Source organism: Rhineura floridana, chromosome 5 (genome assembly GCF_030035675.1).
Source record: "Rhineura floridana isolate rRhiFlo1 chromosome 5, rRhiFlo1.hap2, whole genome shotgun sequence".
NCBI lineage: Eukaryota > Metazoa > Chordata > Lepidosauria > Squamata > Rhineuridae > Rhineura > Rhineura floridana.
In genome coordinates this window covers 17694400-17714343 of record NC_084484.1, presented here as the reverse complement: position 1 = coordinate 17714343, position 19944 = coordinate 17694400, and the positions used below count along the sequence as shown (strand labels likewise).

At 43.7% G+C, this 19944-nt stretch overlaps 1 protein-coding gene across 1 annotated transcript in view; it reads left to right on the top strand.

The window, feature by feature from the left end:
* The window catches only part of LOC133386222 (protocadherin-9-like), a 720712-nt gene that overhangs the window by 608555 nt on the left and 92213 nt on the right, over nucleotides 1-19944 (top strand). The window lies entirely within an intron of this gene.

The following is a 19944-nucleotide window of genomic DNA, read 5'->3' as shown; positions in this document are numbered from 1 at the left end:
AAATTGGAGAAGGGACAAGGAAAGCAGGAACAGATTGTGAAAATGGTTCTTAGTAGTGCTGAGCTGAATTTTGGTAAAGGTGTGAAAGTTTCCTGTGTGTGTGTGTGACTGAATGGCGGCAGCGGGAGGGGGGGATTTAAGGAGTTTTTCATTGCACGATCCCACCCAATTAGAGGCCATGCAGTAATTATGGTGATCTTATGTATATTATATCTACTATCAACTTGAAGGGATATAACAACAACAAATATATTTTGGAAGTTGTTTGACAGTCTGTTTTCTATGCATTCATATGCCTCTTGAGATATCGTAACCAAATTTTGCATGATGCTGGTTCCTGAGATCAAAGAGCAGGTTTTTGGATATGTTTGGATACAACTGGACATCATTTTCAATTAAGATGACAGACTGACCCTTTTAAAACTGCATTGATTTTAACTATTGACTCCAAAACTCACTGATTTTGTTTGTTTGTTTCTCTTTTTGGTGCACCAGATATGAGGCTGCTAGTATCTGCATGCATGTAGTAATGGCTGACGGGACTGTCCAGATGGGGCTGCATTGGTCTCCACTGTGCATCACTACCACTTATCATAGGGGGAGGACAAGACAGTGGGAAGTTCAGTGTGCTGCAGGTGTAGCTCTGGGAGTATCAGATTGGCTTCATCGCTGCACTGTACCATGCACCCCACCATACTGAGCTCCCCACAGCCTTGTCCCTCTCCCTCTTGGTAACCAGCAGTGACACACAGAGCTGGGAAGCTGGGAGAGCAATGTAGCCCCACCTGCACAGCCATGCTGGCCACTACCGCATACATGCAGACATACCGCAGAGAATCGATCAAACTATGTCTCATTATTACGAAGTGAGAGCAATCTCTCTCTCTGATTAGGAGAGAATTCATCCCTGTGGCCCAGGCAACTGGACCAACATTCCTTCTCTTGCTACACTCTGCTGGCTGTTGAATTACCCATGAGCCTATTGTAGAAAGACTGCAATTCAACTTGTGTCACAGGTAGTTATGGATACTGGGCAGAATACTGATAGGGATGCTCTTGCCATCTAAATTCTGTCCCCTCTACTCAACTATGGTAAAGGATGGTTGGCCTGGATGCTCCAACAACAGAGATCAATTCTCTCTACTTCTTCCCATCCATCCCCTTACAGTTTGAAATCTTACACAAAAAGGTGCCAAAATAAATCTGAAAGAGAAGCACATTTTACAGGGGATGAAAATGTTAAATAAATGCCCCATTTTGGCTTGGCACTACTTTCTACACTTCTTATTTGAAGTCTGTATTTAACTGTTTGTACTGCTCAACAGAGCATTCCAATTGCGTTATTGCAGCTAGTAGCTCTAGGAGTCCTGAAACCATCTGAATATGGTTTTGTTATTTAATTTATTCATTGGTTTGTTCTATATCTATCCTAACTTTCTTTCCTAATGGATACTCCAGACAGTTAATCACTAAAACAACAGAAATACAGTAAAACACATAAAAATGGATCAGATCTGCTGTTTCACCTCTTCTGTCCATTGATACTTGCTAAACCCATCATAAATAATGTCAGAAAGAACATAGTCCTCATCCCCTTCTTGAGCTGATCAAAATGAATGGGCATGAGACTAATAACTCGATCCTAGTCTTTTCCACCCTTCCAACAGCAGCCATGGCATCTGCAGGGTGGGGTTGGCTGGGTGAGCCTACAAGTCAGTTACAGATATTTTGGTGATGGTATTTGAGAGCTCTGCCTAGGAGGTACACTGTTTTCATCTGTTACATTTTTCAAGGGACAATATTTCTCTTGCTCTGGGTAGATCTCACTTCTGAATTGAATGCAAGCACTGTCAGATCCTTGCAAGGAGGTGGTTACTTGCTGAATTAGAACAGCTTATTTTATTGTAAGTAGGTTTAACTGCAGGCACATGAATGCAGCTGATCACGGTGAAAGTTGGGCTTTCATTTGGAAGCCGATGTAATCCAAAACAAACATATCAAGACTTGGGAAAAATTAGTGTGATGGGAAAGAAGGCTGCATCTGAGCTGAACCTGAGGAAATGGAGCTTTACCTTTGAATGCATGAAGAAAAATAAGTCAGTGAACAGTTTCCCCATCTGGTCCTCCCTGTTATGCTTTCATGTCATCTGCTGCATCAATCCAGACTCGAATTTGGCATGCTCACCTCCCCTTAAATAATAGACAGGAACCATCTCTGTTATCTTTTTGGCGCCTACTGAAAACCTTCCTCTTTCAACAAGCCTTTTCAGTAGAGACCTTATCCCAGTCTGCGTCTGTGTTGGAATTTCTTTTAAATATGTTTTAAAGCTTTTTTTAAAAAGGTGCTTTTAAAGATGTTTTGTTTTCATATATTTTAATGTCTATTTTTATGATGTGAATGTTTTTCTGTTTTTGTTTGCTTTCCTGGGCTCCTACTGGGAGGAAGGGTGGGATATAAATGTGATCAATATAATAATGATGATGATGATGATGCCCATTATAGGCTTCCTTTCCCATATCTCCAGCCAGGAACACAAGGCAAGATCATTGCTGTTGTAACCCCCAGTTTTCATGGAAGTTTAGAAAGGTTAGCAGTAGAGTTACATACTAGCCCAATAGAGAATATGTAGAGGAGCCAGTGTTTCAGTCAAGTAGTTGAAATCTAACACATCAGCTGCTTGATAGGAAGAGGGAAGTGGGGAGGGGTGACTAGATCCAGCACACCTTTAAAAGGGGGGGCATGTGCATGGCTCCAGCTGCTAGAACAAGCTAGATAATTGTATGCATAGCATCAATCAGTATATGGGATTACTGATCCAACTAGCGATATGCATGCGAAAGCCTGTTTCAGCACTCATACAACCCTTGGTTAGATGTGTGTGTGTGTGTGTGTGTTTATACAAATTGATTAATATGTGATATACCATTAAGGCTGGGAGACTTTGGATTCAGTATTTTTGTGACATATTGAATGCTCAATGGGGAACAAAACATTGTGTTACAGGTAAATTTTAACTTGCTCCATGTTGCACAGAATGTCATTATTAGTAAGAATTCTACTTTATAATAGTATTAATAGCGACATCTGTCTTGCATCTACTAACTAGGTTTAATAAATCAAAAATTCAGGTGATCAGCAGCAATTTTGTCAATGATTGTGACTCTCAAATGCCTAAATTTCTGGGATGAATATTAATGATAATTTTAAATTGTACTGGCATGTCTATTATTTCAGCCTAAGCTCTATCAGCATTTGGTTATTAAATCTTGAACATGGTGCAAATTTAGGGCACATTTCCTGGTTTATATTATGTCAGATATGCCAAAGTTGCTGAAAATAATTGAAGACCAAACACTTCCATAATATATGAGATCGGTTAAAGTGAACATGTTTGGTAGATTGTTAATTTGCTCTTTTTTTAAAAAAAAAACTTTGCTCTTTTTAAAAAAAAATTGGAGACAAACGTGATTTCTTTAAGACATGGGGCCCAATCCAGTGAAGTACAGCAGAGGCTGCCAGGCCATTGCATGGGTCTACATATGAGCAGTACAAAGCTACATTGGAGGGAACAGGAGGTCAATATACAGCTCTGTAACAAATGAACTCACCTTTCTGCAAGGTAGGACAGACTGCCAGCCACTCTTTGTTACTTATGCCAGAGTACTGCTCCTGTCATCACTGTTGGTAAACACATGGGCATTTCAGACTTACAGTTTACACTTACAGAGAACAACAGGTCTTATTGCAGGACTTTGTTTCAAAACTGTGAAACTTTGCTAATGTTTGTATACCAAGTAGTCAAAGTGGATTGATAAGACTAGAGATATGAAGGCCCAGTATATAAAAAAGGGGGGGGAATCAGCAATCCCCCCCCATTTTTTCCAGGCCTTCATATCTCTATCCAAGCTATGCAAAGAGGCAGGAATCAACTCCAGGGACTCAGTTCAGAGTATTTTTATTTAAAAACCCAGACAGAGAGCTATTCAGAAATGGGAAGATGCTTTTTAAAAGAAAATAACTGACTAGCTAATACGTTACTTAACAGGAAACCTAAAACAGAGCAACTCATGTTTCAAAGGAGAGGAGCCTGCATTGGTTCCATGAGATTTGACTCTCAGCCAGGAGCATGAAGAGCCAGGAATGTTTCACAGACTTCAGATGTTCTAATCATCCTGAGATGACCTGATCACAGTCCATCCAGGAGCTTTCTGCATATCCCTTGATGAGTCAAGGAGGTGTGAAGGGGAACTGCTCTCTTCCTCCACTTCTCTCACATGTGGAGTAATGCAGATTTTGGTGCCTAAAGATGTCTTTGCAGCACAGCACAGGCTGGCCCAAGATGTTTCGCTGCCTAAGGCAGAGCAACAACTTCACCCACCCACGCCCACAGTCAAGGTGCATAAGACTTAAGGCCAGCCAAGTTATTTAGGCACTTTCCCTGGGAGTAAAGATACAGTAAAAGTAAATTCAGTACTTTAGTTGGCTGCTATTTATGGCCTCCAAAATCAGCTGCCTGAGCTGGCCATCTTACTCGGCTAAATAGCAAGGCTGGCCCTGTCTAGGGGGCTGCTATGTAAGAGAAGGGGAGAGTTCCATTACCCCCACTGAGCTGTGCTCTCTGTGCCATCCTTAGAGGACAAATAACGTGAATGGCCCTTGGAGGATGTGTTATCATTTGGAACTATATTTGGTGGTAAAGGAAACATAGCAAGGCTAAATAGTTTGGCTTTTGAAGGAACGGAGGGGAGTATCAATATTTGTTTAAAATAGAAGGGCGGTATTCGACTAACCTGTCTTATCAGCGCAAAGATTACAGCTGGTGCAATGAGACTTTCCCCTCCCCCTATGCATGACCTGTGCCCTCCAAAAACTGCTCTGGAGGGTCAGGGGAATCCATAGAACAGATTTAGGGGGTGCACTGGAGAAACAGAGGGAGGAAAGTTCTCTTGTACAAACAGAAATCCTTGTGCTGATGGAACTACTTGGTGCTACGTTGAATACAACCCCATCTGTATGGCTTGGCTGTGGGATTTTCCTTTTCTTTACCTCTTTGGCCTGTACATAACAAAGATGGGTAAGCCAAGCACATAGGTTTGTACATCAGCAGACTAGCAACTGGCTGCCCATAGGCTCAATATACTTGCAAGAAAATGTCTATTTGGATCCCCCAGCACAGTCCCTAATCCCAAGGGTTGTCCTTCCTTTCCTTATTATGTATCTGGGTGGTGTAAATGGTAACATCATCCCCTAGAGCTGTGCTTTTCCCTTCCAGGAAAATTTGGGTAAATTGTCTTCTTTTTCATTTGTGACATGACAGTGAATGACAACCTCTGTTTAATATTTTAAGAACAGGAGCAAATTAAGAATAGGACCATCTGAAAAATTCAGGGAATAAGGCAGGGTGAGTGCACAACAAAAGCCTCATCTGAGAGAGCCTCCAAAAGTCTGCTCACTCAAGACTCTCCCTGACTGAGGGTGGATTTTTCATGATCACAATCACTCTATAATTACTTAAATGATCCTGAAAAAACACACAGCCTGTATAGTAACATGACCCTTGAAGAGGTAAATATTAAAACTTTGTATTATGGTCTAGAGTTAGACTCCATCCCTTGGATTTTCCTTTGCTCTGCTTTTCAGTTTCAGTTGAGCTGCCTACCCAGCCAGCAGAAAGAAGCATTTTTGTTTGCCTGCAGTAAGAAGCAAGAGTTTGTTTATTCTGTGGTTGTTATTATGAGTACAGTAGGACTGGGTGCTTATTTCTAAAGCGTGAAACAAAGAGATAAAGTGATCTGAAAAAATGGCCACCCTATGTTATGCTTTAAAAAGCATTCACTATACACACAATCATAGTAGCTATTGTTTTCTTCTGTTTCTTGAGTACTTGATGGCAAAGGATGGAAACAGCCCTAGAGGAATATTAATATTGTTGTATACACTACAGTTAGCTAGCTAGTTGGCTAGCCACCAAGGCTGTAACTCAGACCTAATTCTTGATTTCCCCAATGTGTGCAGCTCAGCATGAGGCCTTCTCAGTGGTTCTGCACAGAAAAATCAACCCAGCAATCAGTAAAAAAAAAATTAAATTCCTTTTCAGTTTATTTCCAATTGCTTAGTTAGTCCTTAATATAGCCACCAGTTAAAAAGTTTTCCCTTGATTGTCCAACAGGAAGGAAAATCTAAAGGTCAGAAACAAGACTTGAAGGCACTCTCAAGGAGGTCTTAACAAGCATACCCTAAGAATGTGTTTTCTCTCTGTCCTTTCCTAAATTTATAGTGTGAACAAGTTTGTTTTTTGGGAGGAATCTAAAATTGAGATATCTAATGCAGCATCAAAGCTAAGCTCTGGAGCTTACTGTTATTACCAATGTAATTCAGTTCATGAAGAATCAGAACATGGAGACAGACCACAGGTGAAAGAGACTGTAGCTATAGCCAAAGTCAAGCTTTTGAGTCTGATGTTCCTGGGAATCTCTCTCAAAAAAAGGGAGAGACAATTCAACAGATTCAACTTCATTCATGTAAATTAACATGCTGTCTGGATAAAAAAGGAGTGATGGGGAAGGTCACTGCCTTTCCCCTGGCCTGGTTCTCATGTCCTCTCCACCAGTGAGGGCGGGGATTGGCTGGCACTATGTGCCTCTCCTCACAAATGCCCTCCTAGAAATGTGGCTCCCCACCTAATGAGGAAGGGTGGCTACAGAGCTGTAGTACAAATCCAGTGTTATCCAGAAGGGTAATTTAAAGGGTATTTCTTGAAAAAGCAGGGTTTCTTCATATTCACATCACATATACAGACATTAATGACTATTTTGACCTTGTTAATAAATTCTAATTGTGAATTTTCTTGTTGCTATAAGTGTTTCCATTATGTTGCTGAACTGAATGGGCTTTGTTAGTGGCTGATTTTAATGCTGCAATTGCCCATCAGTTGTGCAGTTGGTGGTTTCATTAAAATGACAATTAACTTTTATAATCAGTACAATTATGAATTAATTAATTCCCAGCCACTTTCTCTAAAACAACATAAAACAGAAATGGGAATTCCATTTGCATGCAAAAATGGAGAGAGAGAAGCTGCCTAGTACTGTTTTTCTGCCAATTGCTAATGCTGAAATATAAGTGCATATGAAAGATATAGCAATTTTCAAATAAAAAAAATACATGCTCGGCCTTAATTGTACATATAGGTGTATATCTTATATCTGTTGTATCATCATAGCATTTGTGCTATGAAACCTGAATTATTTTCTCTGATGTAAGTTGTCAAATCATGCTACTTTTTGTGTTTTAAGAATTTATGCTGGAAATAAATTGGTAGGCTCCCTATTTTGGCACAGTTTCCTCCTCCCCCCCCTTGTAAACCCATAGATTGCTAACATATGCAGAACCTGAGCAAGTGAGAATCTGCTAATATTAGGCTGATAATCTTAACATACCATTCATAAATGTGTTTAATTGGAAAGAAACCATACATTAGTTATGTATCTGTAACCTGACCTTCCTGTAATCAAGGCAACTAACTAACAAGTTATGCTAAAATGAAAAATACCATCTAAAAACAACAAGCCTAATTAACACCCCCGCAAAACAAACAAATAAAAAAATCCCCAGATGTTCTCTTACGGAAAATAACTTGACATCCAAAACCCTGATGGAACAAGAATGACTTAAGGATATGTTTAGCAGGATCAAGCAGCAAAGCTTATCCTGGTTGCAACTAGGGGGTGCGGATGTTTACATTTTTGAATGTTCTCCATTAACAAAGTCTCACTAGATAGCACAGTGGGGGTGAGCACACTAGATGCTGACAGCAAAGCATTTCCATTGGCCCACCTGGAGCGGAAACTGGTTGACCTGCCTATCAGCTGTGAAAACTCTTTGAAGCAAATTCAAACAAAACTCAAACTGATCCCACCAGGTTTTACAGTAAAAAGGGGTGGAGTTTGATCAGAAAAGAGAGGTGGAGACCCACCGGAACCAGCAGAACAGTGGGCTCATCTACACGGTGGTTTACTGTGTGTTTGGTGCTACTCACATCTCCTTCTAATTCATGTGTTTCACAGACATTACTGGCAAACAGAAGCTATCACGCAGTTTCCCCCCTGTAAATCCATACTATCCGAATCTGCTGATAATACGAAAAGTTTAGGCTAATAGGGCTCTGCCCTGCTCCACACATCTTTGCAGATGGTTTGTGTCAATGCTTTTTAGTAGGCTGGTGAATCTTCACTTCCAGCTACTCCCCTTTCTCCACCCACTAGCTCTCCCATGAATTCCATTTTGTTTCCGGTGATTTATCTAGCAACTTCCAACTGCTCTGTCCTCCCCACTTCACAGTTTGCTGCAGCCCTCCCTTCTTTCCTCCCTTTCTCCCTGAGTAAACTTCCTTCACTCCTTGTAACTAGCAATGGGAATTGCCATTGGATTTTATCATTCTTTCTCATATCCTCTATTTTTGCCTGGTTTCCAATTTTTTCCCCTAAAAAATCTAAAGTGGATTTTTTAAAAAAAAGTCACCTCAAAAATATTGATACTAATATCAATATTTTGAGAAAATATCAATACTGACATTTTCTCAAAATATCGATATTGATATTTTATTTACAATAGCAATATTATATTGATTTGTTTGTCCACCTGGGGAAAATTAACTCAGAAAAAGCAAGGGGTAGTGGAGAAGGAAGGTTCCTGTGAGTTATTTTCTTTTCAACTGCCAAACTTCAGGAAGCAGTGGGGACAGGAAGGAGTGGAAATACCGCATAGTATATTTGCACATGTCCAATAAGTGGAGGGAGTAAAAATATAAAATTAGAGGGTGGGGCCACAAGGAAACAGGGACACTAATCCTTTCCAGAGGAATGCCTGTTTGTGTGAATAGTAAACAAGGATTTGAAGCTACCATTGAGCATGAAGTGTGGACCTTGAAAATCTGTTATGATGGTAAAAGCAGCGTATTTGCTACAAAGAAATGATCCCATGTGGATACGCCCAGACAATATATCCCTACCCTTAGACATGCTAGTTTTCTGAGTGCAGGCAGTTTAATTCTTGGAGTAGGGATGGGGTTCACTGCATGGTGCTGATCCGCATGGATTCCGATGGTCCATTGTTTCTTTACCATTACGTCCTTTTTTGTTTCCGCTTTGTCTGGTGCTTGCCGATTCGATCTGCTGCACGCATTTTTGGGTGATTTGATCTGCAGGGTTTTTTTTCCATATTGCAAAATTTACGCAATTGTTTGCATGGATTCTTATGTAAATGACAGCATTCCACGTGGTTTTTTGGCAGTGGAGAAAAACATTGTGGTGCAGGCAGGCAGACGACGGTGGCATCCCACCGTGCCACAGACACTGTCTGTCACTGTAAGTCACACAGTGACACACACACACACACACACACATTTAGCACAGAGAGACAGTGAGAGGAAGAGAGAAACATCCCTTGGTTAGCTCAGGACAGCAGCAACGAAAGAGGGATGGGGCAGGGTGAGGCAGCTAGCGTGGGTCAGTCTCATCGTAATGTTTCCCACAGAAGAGATTCATAATGCTCTGAGATAATCTTGCCTGAAAAACATGACATTGCAGGATGCTTTGGCAATTAACGTTGAAGACATATATAGTCAATTTTTTTACATTATATTGTGATATTAATTAATTTTTTTCATAATATATAATGGACAAATGGAAATCCTGTGGTCACATCTTAATTATGAAAAAAATTACATAAAATAGGGAGAGGATTTCGGGGGGGGGGGAATCTTGCTGATTGCAGTCATAGCCGCAAAATGTGCTGATTACAGCCATGACCTGCCGATCAGTGCCACTCTGAAGGGATACTGAATTCAGTCAGGATCCAGTACCAGGTTCGATTTTGTCGGATATTCTCCCCCATCCCTATTATGGAGAGCATTCTAATCTTTCCACCTGTAGCCTGAAGTGATATATGCTAGAGACATTTTAAAAAATGAGCTTTTATTTCAAATGAAAGAACTGAAACACCTCAGGAAATGCTTTTCTTAGGGTAAAAAGCAGCTTCAGAGGGGAGTGATTTGGAGTGGGAAGGCATCAGGAGCCTTGTGCTAAACAGCTGTGTGAAAGACACTGGGGACTCTTTAACACTGGAAGTCTAACATCTATAAACAACTCTTGTTAAATTAAGCCATGCCTTTTTTTTGTACCTGGATGCTATGGGGATGCCTTGCTGGCATGGATCACTTAAGTGACTTATTTCTTTCTGTTCATCTATATAATTATGATCAGTAGAACTCTTATAGCTTAGTGTCTCAGGAAATGGTCTCTGAGACAGGAAAGCTCTGTTTCAAATCTTCCCATACATTTATAAGGTGGTTTTAGGGAAGACACTCTTTTTCAGCCAGTGCTAGCCTAAAGTGGAGCCAAAATGCTAGTCTTCCCCACCCTCCTCTGCTGCTAGGGCCAACACTTGAAAGTCTTGCTACCCCATTCAGAGGCCATGTCTTGCTTGTGTGGTGTCACCTGAAGCAAGTTGCATCACCTGCTGCACTGCAGGGCCAGCCCTGTTTCAGCCTCACACTCTACCCATACCGCCATCCGCCGTATTGGGGTGATTATAGTACTGACTTATGCAGAGATTACTGAGCTAACGGTTGAATTGTTCTGAAGCATCAAGCGTTGTTAGCGTCCTTGAAGTCTTGATAGCAGAAAGATGGGATACAGTATTTAAAAACGTAACATTATTGCTGATCATTCTTGATATTTCTAGCTTTAGCTGTCTCCTGACATGGTCACTTACATTTAAAATCCAGGGACAAGGGTTGGCAAAAGACATTGGGCCACCTGAGGTGGGGCTCTGCTCCTTCCTCCTCTTCCTCTCCCCTGCATATTGTTAGTTTCACCACTGCATTAGTGGCAGCAGCACTGGTGGGCTCTCCCCCTCCTCTCTGCCTCCTTCTGAGGAAGAGGATCCTTCATCAGAGAGAGCCATTTTGTCTGAGATGACTGGGAAGTATTTGCCTCACTGCAGCTTTGCTGTTGTGGCTAGACATTCTATTTAAAAATTAATTAAAACTGTAATGTTACAAAGTAAGGACTCCCTTCGTCAGGGTAAGGTAGAGGGGAAGAGACGGTGGAAAGTCCAGCTGGAGCCTCACAGGATGGAGGGTGGCAATGAGGCAAGAAAGTGGGAGTCTAAATGCCCTGATCTACCACTGCTGAGACAATTGCCGCAATTTACCTCATGGTGGCACCAGCCCTGTCAATGGGGGAAACTGTTATACAGGTCATAAGTACCCACATAGCTGTACTAGGCCTGGAACAGTGGACGGTTAACATAACGGTTGCTTCGGTCACCTCAGCTACCAGGAATAACCAGGACAGGCAGCCTATCTAGCTGCCCAAGAGGAGAGAGCTCAGTCGCAGGGATGAAACATAGCTCACTTCCAACTTGCTCATTTCCAAGTGTGCGTGAGTAAATGTGGTACATTATCCTGTGCGGCACTTCCTCTTGTGGCCCTTATGGGACCTTTAAAGAGTAGCAGTTGGAGCATATGGCAGCCTCGGCAGCGTGCGCTCCACCGCCTGTGCACCTTCCACAATTTCTGCTGCCGGCAAATAGCTTGCACAGCGGTCTTTGCTGCCGCGCTCCCACTATCACAGCGTGTGACATCATGATGGTGCGAGGGCTTACATTTTTATTATATAGGAAGATTGCTTTCTTACATACACACACGTACACGTGTACATATATTGTTTTTGTTGAATTTTATTTTATTTACTTGCAACCTTCTTGGTTGATGTTAGGTAGAAAGGTAGCATAATATTAATTGATTAATTGATAACACATCTCTTTTGTTTACAGCAAAAGTTGTTGAGCTATATCACAACAAGGGATGACTGAAAACTGCCTGTCATTACACATGTATTATTTCTTTAATCAGCAAAGTTACTCTGCATATATGATAAATTAGTCAGTTGGTACATACGTGTCACACTACCTAAATTGTCTACAGAATGACTCCATTAGAAAGGGAGCACACAGCTCTAACAGCATTCTCTTTCCAATTAATGCTTTGCACACATTTAACTGCCTGTCCACCAAGGGCTCTTGCTTCATATGATTTCCCAGCAGAAGACTGACATCTTATTCCCTAATGTACGAAAATCTGGTGTTGATTTCTATTAAAGCCTGCTAGATGGACAGAATAATATTTGAAACAAGGCTGTTTGAACTAAAATGTAATTGGACTCATTTAAAGGACTTATTACAATGAAATCTGACTTCCTCCTTGTAAATTCAGTCACAGATTCCTCTCAGAACCATTGCCTTTTGCCATCAGCTGCAAATTTAAATTCTCCTCTTGGTGAACATAATGAGAGGAGAAAGTTCTGACGTGGCCAGAGATCATATCAGATGGAACCTGATTAATTATTTCCACAAGATCAATCAACACCTTATTTAGATAACCAGAGGCATTCACTAGTTAATTTCTTAGAAGAGAACCTACTGAGGGCAAGCATTTATCTGGCCGGTCAATAGACCGATTAGTACTAGAAAGTCAAACGCTGGGCTTGAAAATTGCTGGGGAAGGGAGGGGGAAGGGTTTCTGAAAGACATGCTCTAAACTGAGAATTATAAAATGTCAAACAGGTAGTTTCACATTTAGCCTTGTGTCAGAAAAGACTATTTCTGTCATCATGTTTTGATTACAGCAGCTGCTAGAGATAAGGACCTATTGTACAAAGAAACCTTAACAAATGTCCATGATCTGGAGAAAGTGGGGGCAGGAATTATTTCCCTAGGCACAAACTGATTCCACTGCTGGAGCAGCAACCTTGCACAGAGGATTTCTATTAGATGGAGCCTTGTCTTTACCCTACCCACCCTCATGCTCCCAGCATGAATGCACACAGACAGGGCAATGGGCCAAAATAGGAAATGGGAGCATTATTGAACTCTATGGGAGTCCCCTGAATTCAGGCATGGCACATGTTGTGAAACTGGATTGTGTCCATAATAATCCAGTTATAATAAACCTCCAGGTTAGACTACCAGAATGCATTGGACATGGTGCTGCCTTTGAAGATGGTTCAGAAACTATAGCAAGTGCAGAACATGGCAGCTAGATTGGTCATTGGAACAAGAAGGCATGAACTTATAACATCGATTCTGGCCTGACTGCACTGGCTCCTAATTCTTTTCAGTGCCAGTTCAAAATCCTGGGTTTGACCACCTTTCCCCATAAGGTTGCCAGGTGTCCAGTTTTTGCCCAGAGACTCCAGTTTTGGGGGGTCCTCTCCAGGTGTCCGGGTGAGTCACCTTAATCTCCAGACTCTTAGCTTTCATTTTTTTAAAAATTAAGTTTCTAAGTGGTCTGGTTCAAAAGATATAAACTAAAATGTCAGCCGCCCCCCTGCTGTAACATCTGTTAGCACCAGCTGCTCTAATCCCTGCCCTTTCTCATTTTTAGCAAATAAGTGAAGTCAGGGTTGTGATTGAAAAGATTTGTTGACCCCTAGCAATACCTAAACTCCATTTCAAGTTCTGAGAACAGTTTCCTTTTCCTGCTTGTCTCACATAAGGAATTCAGTAAATTTATAGCTTTCAGCAGTGTAAAGAGTACTTTGTAGTGCACAGCCGAGAAATGAAGAGGCAAGACAAGATGAAGTGTGGGTAAATCAAGGACCATGTTTATTGAAATAAAGCCAGTTAAATGCTTGATTGCATAGTAAATGATCTGCAGAGACAAGTGTGGGGCCTAACTCTGACTCAATCGGGCAAGGACACCCTGCCATGGGAAAGGGGGTGGTCCAAGCCCAATCTCCTTCTCCGGGCCTCATCCCCTCAGGGTGGTTAGGGAGGCCTTCCTGCTCCACCCCCCCCAGGACCACACAACTCTGAGTGGGTGTTACAGGTTAGCCCCAAAGGTGAGCCTTATCCTGCCAACCAGCCGCACAACCTGGAAGGCAGGCCTCAGAACCCACCAATCACCTTAAAGGGTGTCTAAGGGTGGTCACCAAACTATATCCTGTGAAATTCCCACACCTATCCACCACAGAAGACTCAGCTTAGTCCCTCTTCTCCCACCTGCACAGGGCACTCTGCAGATCAGTCAAAAACAGATCATTACCCAAGTCAGACATATGAACACCATCTGGCTGGTAAAGATCAGCCCTTCCACACTTCACCTCTGGACGATGTATTACCTTGCCCTGCCAACCAGCAAGGGCGAGCTGGACTTCCCTATTTACCTTCTGACAAGCCTTGTTCAGGCCCCTGGGGTCAATCCCACCCCTCCAACTCCTCCTGGGGAGGATATCGGTCCAGACAATTACAGTTCCAGGCCAACTCCGTCATATGGCTGCAAAGTCTAGGCAAACCTGAATGACAAGGGCTTTCTCCTTCAAAAGTCCCAGGTCATTGCCTCCCAAATGTATCACCAAAACATGCTGAGGGTGCTGCACCAACAAAGCATCAAAAAGTGTTGGCAGGAGGCATTCCCACAGCATGCCACATCTACCCAGCCACTGGACCAAAGCGCAATGTCTGAGCCCCAACTGGGTTCCATGCCTGGTCTGCGACGCCCTCCTCTTGGCCCAGAACACCATCTGTGGCCACCTTGACTCTCTCCAGCACCCTCCAACCTGGTAAAACAGAAACAACAATTAATAATATGCTCAGCAGCACAACGGTTAATGAGGGCCCTTAAATGGCTTACCGCCGGTGCCCCGCTGTCTGCATGGCTGTGCTCCCACAGCCCAACATAGCTACTATAGAAATCACACACATCTGGAAAGAGTGCATACCAAACTGGTTGGGATCCAACCCCAAACACGACAGTAATTAGAAGCTCCAGTTAGCCCCTCAAAGGCAGAGAGCGGTCACTGCACTCTATTATAATGTGAGTAGTAGTTTCCATAATGTCCCACACTGGGTAATCTGCATCTTTATTATCTGAGCAGCCCTTGCTGGCTCAGCATAACAGTCAATCAGTCAGGATTAGATATGGTATGTTCTGAATGTGGAAAGAATTGATGAAATGATCCCTAATAAATCATGGCCACAACAATTTTGGACACAATGCACCATGTGCAAAGTCCATCCCTTCGACTTCTCAGGTGTGTTTGCTATTTCTGATACAAGCCTCAAAGACGGCTATTTCTGTTCCTCCCCTGTCTCAGAAACTGGTCAGGTTACAGTGACAAGGCCCGTCTGCCAATGGACCAAAACTGAAATTAGTCAAAGGCTGACCATCCTGGTGCCAAAATAACAACCCTCTAGACTTAGCTCTAACCCGCAAAAATGAATCAAAAGCCTCGGCTGGACACAGCCTGTGTACAGGGAAGAGGCCAAAGTGATGACCAAACCTCAGCCCCTCTGGTCAGTCTCTGACTTGCGCAACTGAATCCAAACACAGCTGCCACTTACTGAAACATCACCTCCTCCAAGCCCAACCAGACCTGTCATTCCTAAAAAGGGAGCAAAACAACTCTCCCATCCAAAAGCCACCCCCCAAAAAAGTTAGCACTGCATGAAATAAGACTGCGTCAGAGCTAGAACTACATAAAGATACCAAAGCCCATGAAAGCCCAACAGCCTCTGCCCATTCTACTGGCTATGCACACCAGTTATCCTGAAAAATAAACCCAAAACCCAAAGCCCCAGAGGCAACAGCATGAATTTACACTCTGCCTCCAATAATAAGTTCCATCGCCAAAAGAAACCCAATTAAATTGCTCCAAAATTCCTGGTGCATCTAATGCTGGCCACCCTACGCTTCAACTCCCCTAACTTCACTGCTGGAAAACGGCAAGCTTGCACCACTGAGTCAAGCTCAATTTCCAAAAAAGGTAAGCACAGGTGAAGGGCCCTCTGTTTTTCCCATGGCCAAGGCTCAGCAGATACAAGTCAAAATACAGACATAAGTCAAAACACTGCTGTGAGCGAGCATAGGAGGGTAGTCAAATGGACCCAGTACCCTACACCCTCGGCTACTTATTGTTGTTGTTGTTGTTTATTTATACCCCACCTTATGGCCAAAAGGCCCTCAAGGCTACTTACAAGAAAAACACAAATATAAAAATACATCAATAAAAGAATACAATTTACAAAAATTAAATAACAAATAACATTATCAAAAAACAGCGATTACAACTTCCAGTGAAAATACAGGGTGGTGTAGGCGCCTGGAGCGGCAGAAGCATCTCAGGCTGCCCCCAACAAACGTGTGAGTTGGTTCTGTCTCTTTCCTTCTGTGCTTGCAAATCCGACACCTTCAGTTGAACTTCTGACCAGCTTCTCTGATGGCAAAATACAAGTAAGCTTTCCCCAGCATCAGCCGGTCCTGCAGAAGCAGGGTAGGTCATGGCCTGGATGTCATTCCCCATCCTGCCACTGTAGTTGTAAATGGTGGTGGCGACAATGGCGGCCCCCCGCTTGGCGGCCACATAGATCTTCTCAGAGAAGGTGCACCTGCCACCCCGCTGGATGAGGGCGAGCCATGGTGTACCTGCGATGGCGGCAGCAGCTGGGACCCTGAAGTTGGTGAGGGGGTTGCAGGCATTGACTGCGTCAAGCCCCTCCAGCAGCATCAGCACACCAACCACCTGCTGCAGGGGCGAGTCCTGCCTGTAGACACCAGCTGCTCTGACTGTCTTCCCCCTCTCCCGCCTCCATGCTCGCCCCGCCAGGCTCCTTCCCCTGCCAGCCACCAATGTCTGAGGCAATCCAGAAGTACCTCTGACTCCGGACTGGGAAAAGTTCTTCGGCACTGTCCAGCCCTGAGAGCTGCCACTGGCTGAGCCCTACTCTGAGGGGAAAAGAGGGACCGGACAACTGTGCCTCTTCAGCCCACTGTTTCGTCTTCTTCTGCCGCTACAGCCACTTCTTCACCTAAGGTGCAGCTCCTGCTGGTCAGGTGTGGCAAATCGCACCTCGGCGCTCGGCTTATCTTACTTCCTTATCTATTTTCTTCTACACCACTAGCTCCATTCCAACTACCAACTTCAAATTCCCTGACATGTAAGGGCTATGCTCCCCAACAAATGAAAACCTAAAACCAAACAAAAAACTTTCCCCCATGTAGAGTGTATCCTCCTGCCTAAGATACTGATGGAGCAAAGGCAAACCCCACAAATATTAATCAGGGTGGGACCCCTTACCTGAAGGTTGCCCTCCAGATCTGGACTTTTTCCCATTCTGAAAACCCTTAAATCCCTCAGCTGTAGAGCAGCTGGTAAAAGGATGGGAGCCAGTGGAGATGGAACACTCATGTCTAAATTTACACAGGTCCCTGTTATAAAAGCCCTTAGCACTGAACTCCCAACAAAGCAGGTGGGGTTGAACCCCCTGCCCCGTGGACCCACAGGAAGGCACCACAGTGTCAGACTGACCCAGTAAATGCCCACTATCTGTCCTATCCCCTTGTATGGGTTGAGCTGCAATCATGAACTGCAACCACAACCTGGGTCCTTTCTGTCCCACTGTAGGTTTATATCCACTGCCGCTCTCATCCTAAAATGTTCATCATAGGCCAGCCATGCTGACCCCATGAATTCCAGATGTGCCCTAAATATTATGTCCAGGTATTTCACCAAAGCTGCTGCCCTCATAGGCTGGCGCTGAATCACCATCCCCATATAAATTAAAATTCCTGCCATCCAATTACCCCAGGTCCTATTCACCTTTTTCTTTTAAGTTTCTCATTGCCTCTCTCTTCCTGCTTACCTTTTTATAACAGGGAAAACACATCCATGCATTGGTGCCTTGTTGCCTACAGCAAATGGGCCCCCAGAGGAGCTAACGCCTCCCCAAATGGAACTGCACCAACCTGGGCAGAAGACAATGGGTCAGCAGTGAGATAGGCTGCCCCTGCAGCAGGAGTGCCCACTGGGGCCCCAACCTATCTACAACCATCACTCATAGGCTGCTGCTGGGCAGAAAGAGAAAGACACCTTCAATATCCACCAAGTACTGCCCCTGAATATGCAGATACAACATCAGGGCTCTAATCCACAGAGGATGACATGGCCTGAGGTGAAAGAAGCCACCGCTGAGCAGGCTGCTTCAGGGCCTTGCTCTTCTCCCTAGGGCCACCCCAACCCTTCTTAGGAGGCATGGTCCACAACCCAGATGGCTCCTATTTAAAAATCACCATAACAAAATGACCACCTGCATAAGACCTTACCAAAATGGCCACCTATGACAACCTTTCCAAAATGGCTACCTCACAGAAAGTCTCCCAAAATGGGTACCAGGCAAAGAAAGGCCCAGTCACATAGCCCCAAACTACCACCCATGCTCTAACACTAACTGTAGGCCTGAAACGATCCCAGCCCTCCAGGTCCTTAACAGAGCAGCCAGGCCACACAGGAGGCCGCCAAATGAAGCAGGCCTGCGAGGCCTAGCAGAGACTCACCCTGCCCCGACTCCAAACCTTGCGATCCCAGCCCTCCAGGCCCTTAACAGGACAGCCAGACTGCACAGGAGGCTGCCAAGTGAAGCAGACCTGCCAGGCCTAGCAGAGACTCTCCCTGCCCAGACCTGAAACCTTGCAGGCCCCTAAGGGCCCACCAACAATGCCACTGCAACCACTACGACTCTCCTGCCTCAACTGCTCCAAGCCTCTCTCTCACGTTCCAGTGCTAAGAAGCTGTCCCCCCAGGTCCTCTCTCTCCCGCCTTGTGCGCCGCCGAAACAGATAACCAGCCAATGCCCGAAGCGCCTAACGTGGCCTAGCAACCTGTTCCATCCAAGGCCAAACACACCTAACATGGCCTAGCAACCTGCTCCATCGTCATGTCAAGCCAGAAAGAGGCCGAGGGGAAGTGGATCAGGGCTTAAATAGCCACCCTGCTCCACCCCCTATGCGACAGACATCATTTTCCCCCTACATTTTAAGTGTGCCCTTCTTCCTTGGGGTGGTCATGGTCCCCCTCTGTTGTTTTCACCCTGAGGAGCAGATTAGGCTGTGAGATGGTGATAGCCCATGGTCACCCAGTAAACATTGTAGCTTACTTCCATTTTAAAATTTAATTAAAATTAATTATATGCAGGCAATGTTTATGACATAATGCTGATCCACATAATACATCTAAAGCACATCCAACTCACATTTAAAGTGCATGACACATAGCCCCAAAATTATTGGTAAAAACAGTTAAAGACAGGTATTTAAAAACATTCAAAATAATAAAACCAACAATGAATTAAAAACAGATAAAAACACAATAGCTTCTACATGCTTGGGTAGGTTAAACAAACATGTTTTTTGCAAGTGCTGGAAAGAGCACAATGAAGGCATCTGCCTAATGTCAAAGTGTAGCTGCTGCCACACAAAAGGAATGATTTCTTACAAGAGAACAGGTACTATGTGGCACCCATAACATGGAAAGCACACCTTGAACTTGGCCTGGTAGCCAATCAGCAACCAGTGCACATTTCAGAGCAGAGGTATTATGTGCTGACAGGGTCTCACTCATGTCAGCAATCGTGCCACAGCATTCTGCACTAACTGCATGTGGATTTCTGTGACTTTGGCTGACTGGCTGCCAGAATTTTTTTAGTTTTGGTTAGGACCCTGACTGGTTGTGGGATGCTGAGTTTTCTGTCTTACTCATACGAATCTTGTTGTGGTTTATATTGTATTGCATTTAGGAAATCATCACTGTCTTTTTCTTTTTCTATTTGCATTTCATTTACTTCTGACCTTACTCCCTTACATCCATAGAAGCAACAACAGTGGTTCCATTTGCTCAGCTCAACCCCCTTAAATCCACTGATGATGCACCTTGTTATTTGCATGATGATTTGTTTCTTGCCCAATAGTGGTTAAAGAGAATTCACATACTGAGAAGTGTGGCTTCAATTGCTGTTGTTCCCAGTCTACTGCTTGTGAAGGTAGATCAAACCATGTGTGTTTTCTCTCTGTCAATTATTACTCACTGGAATTGGGTTGGCTGTCAAAG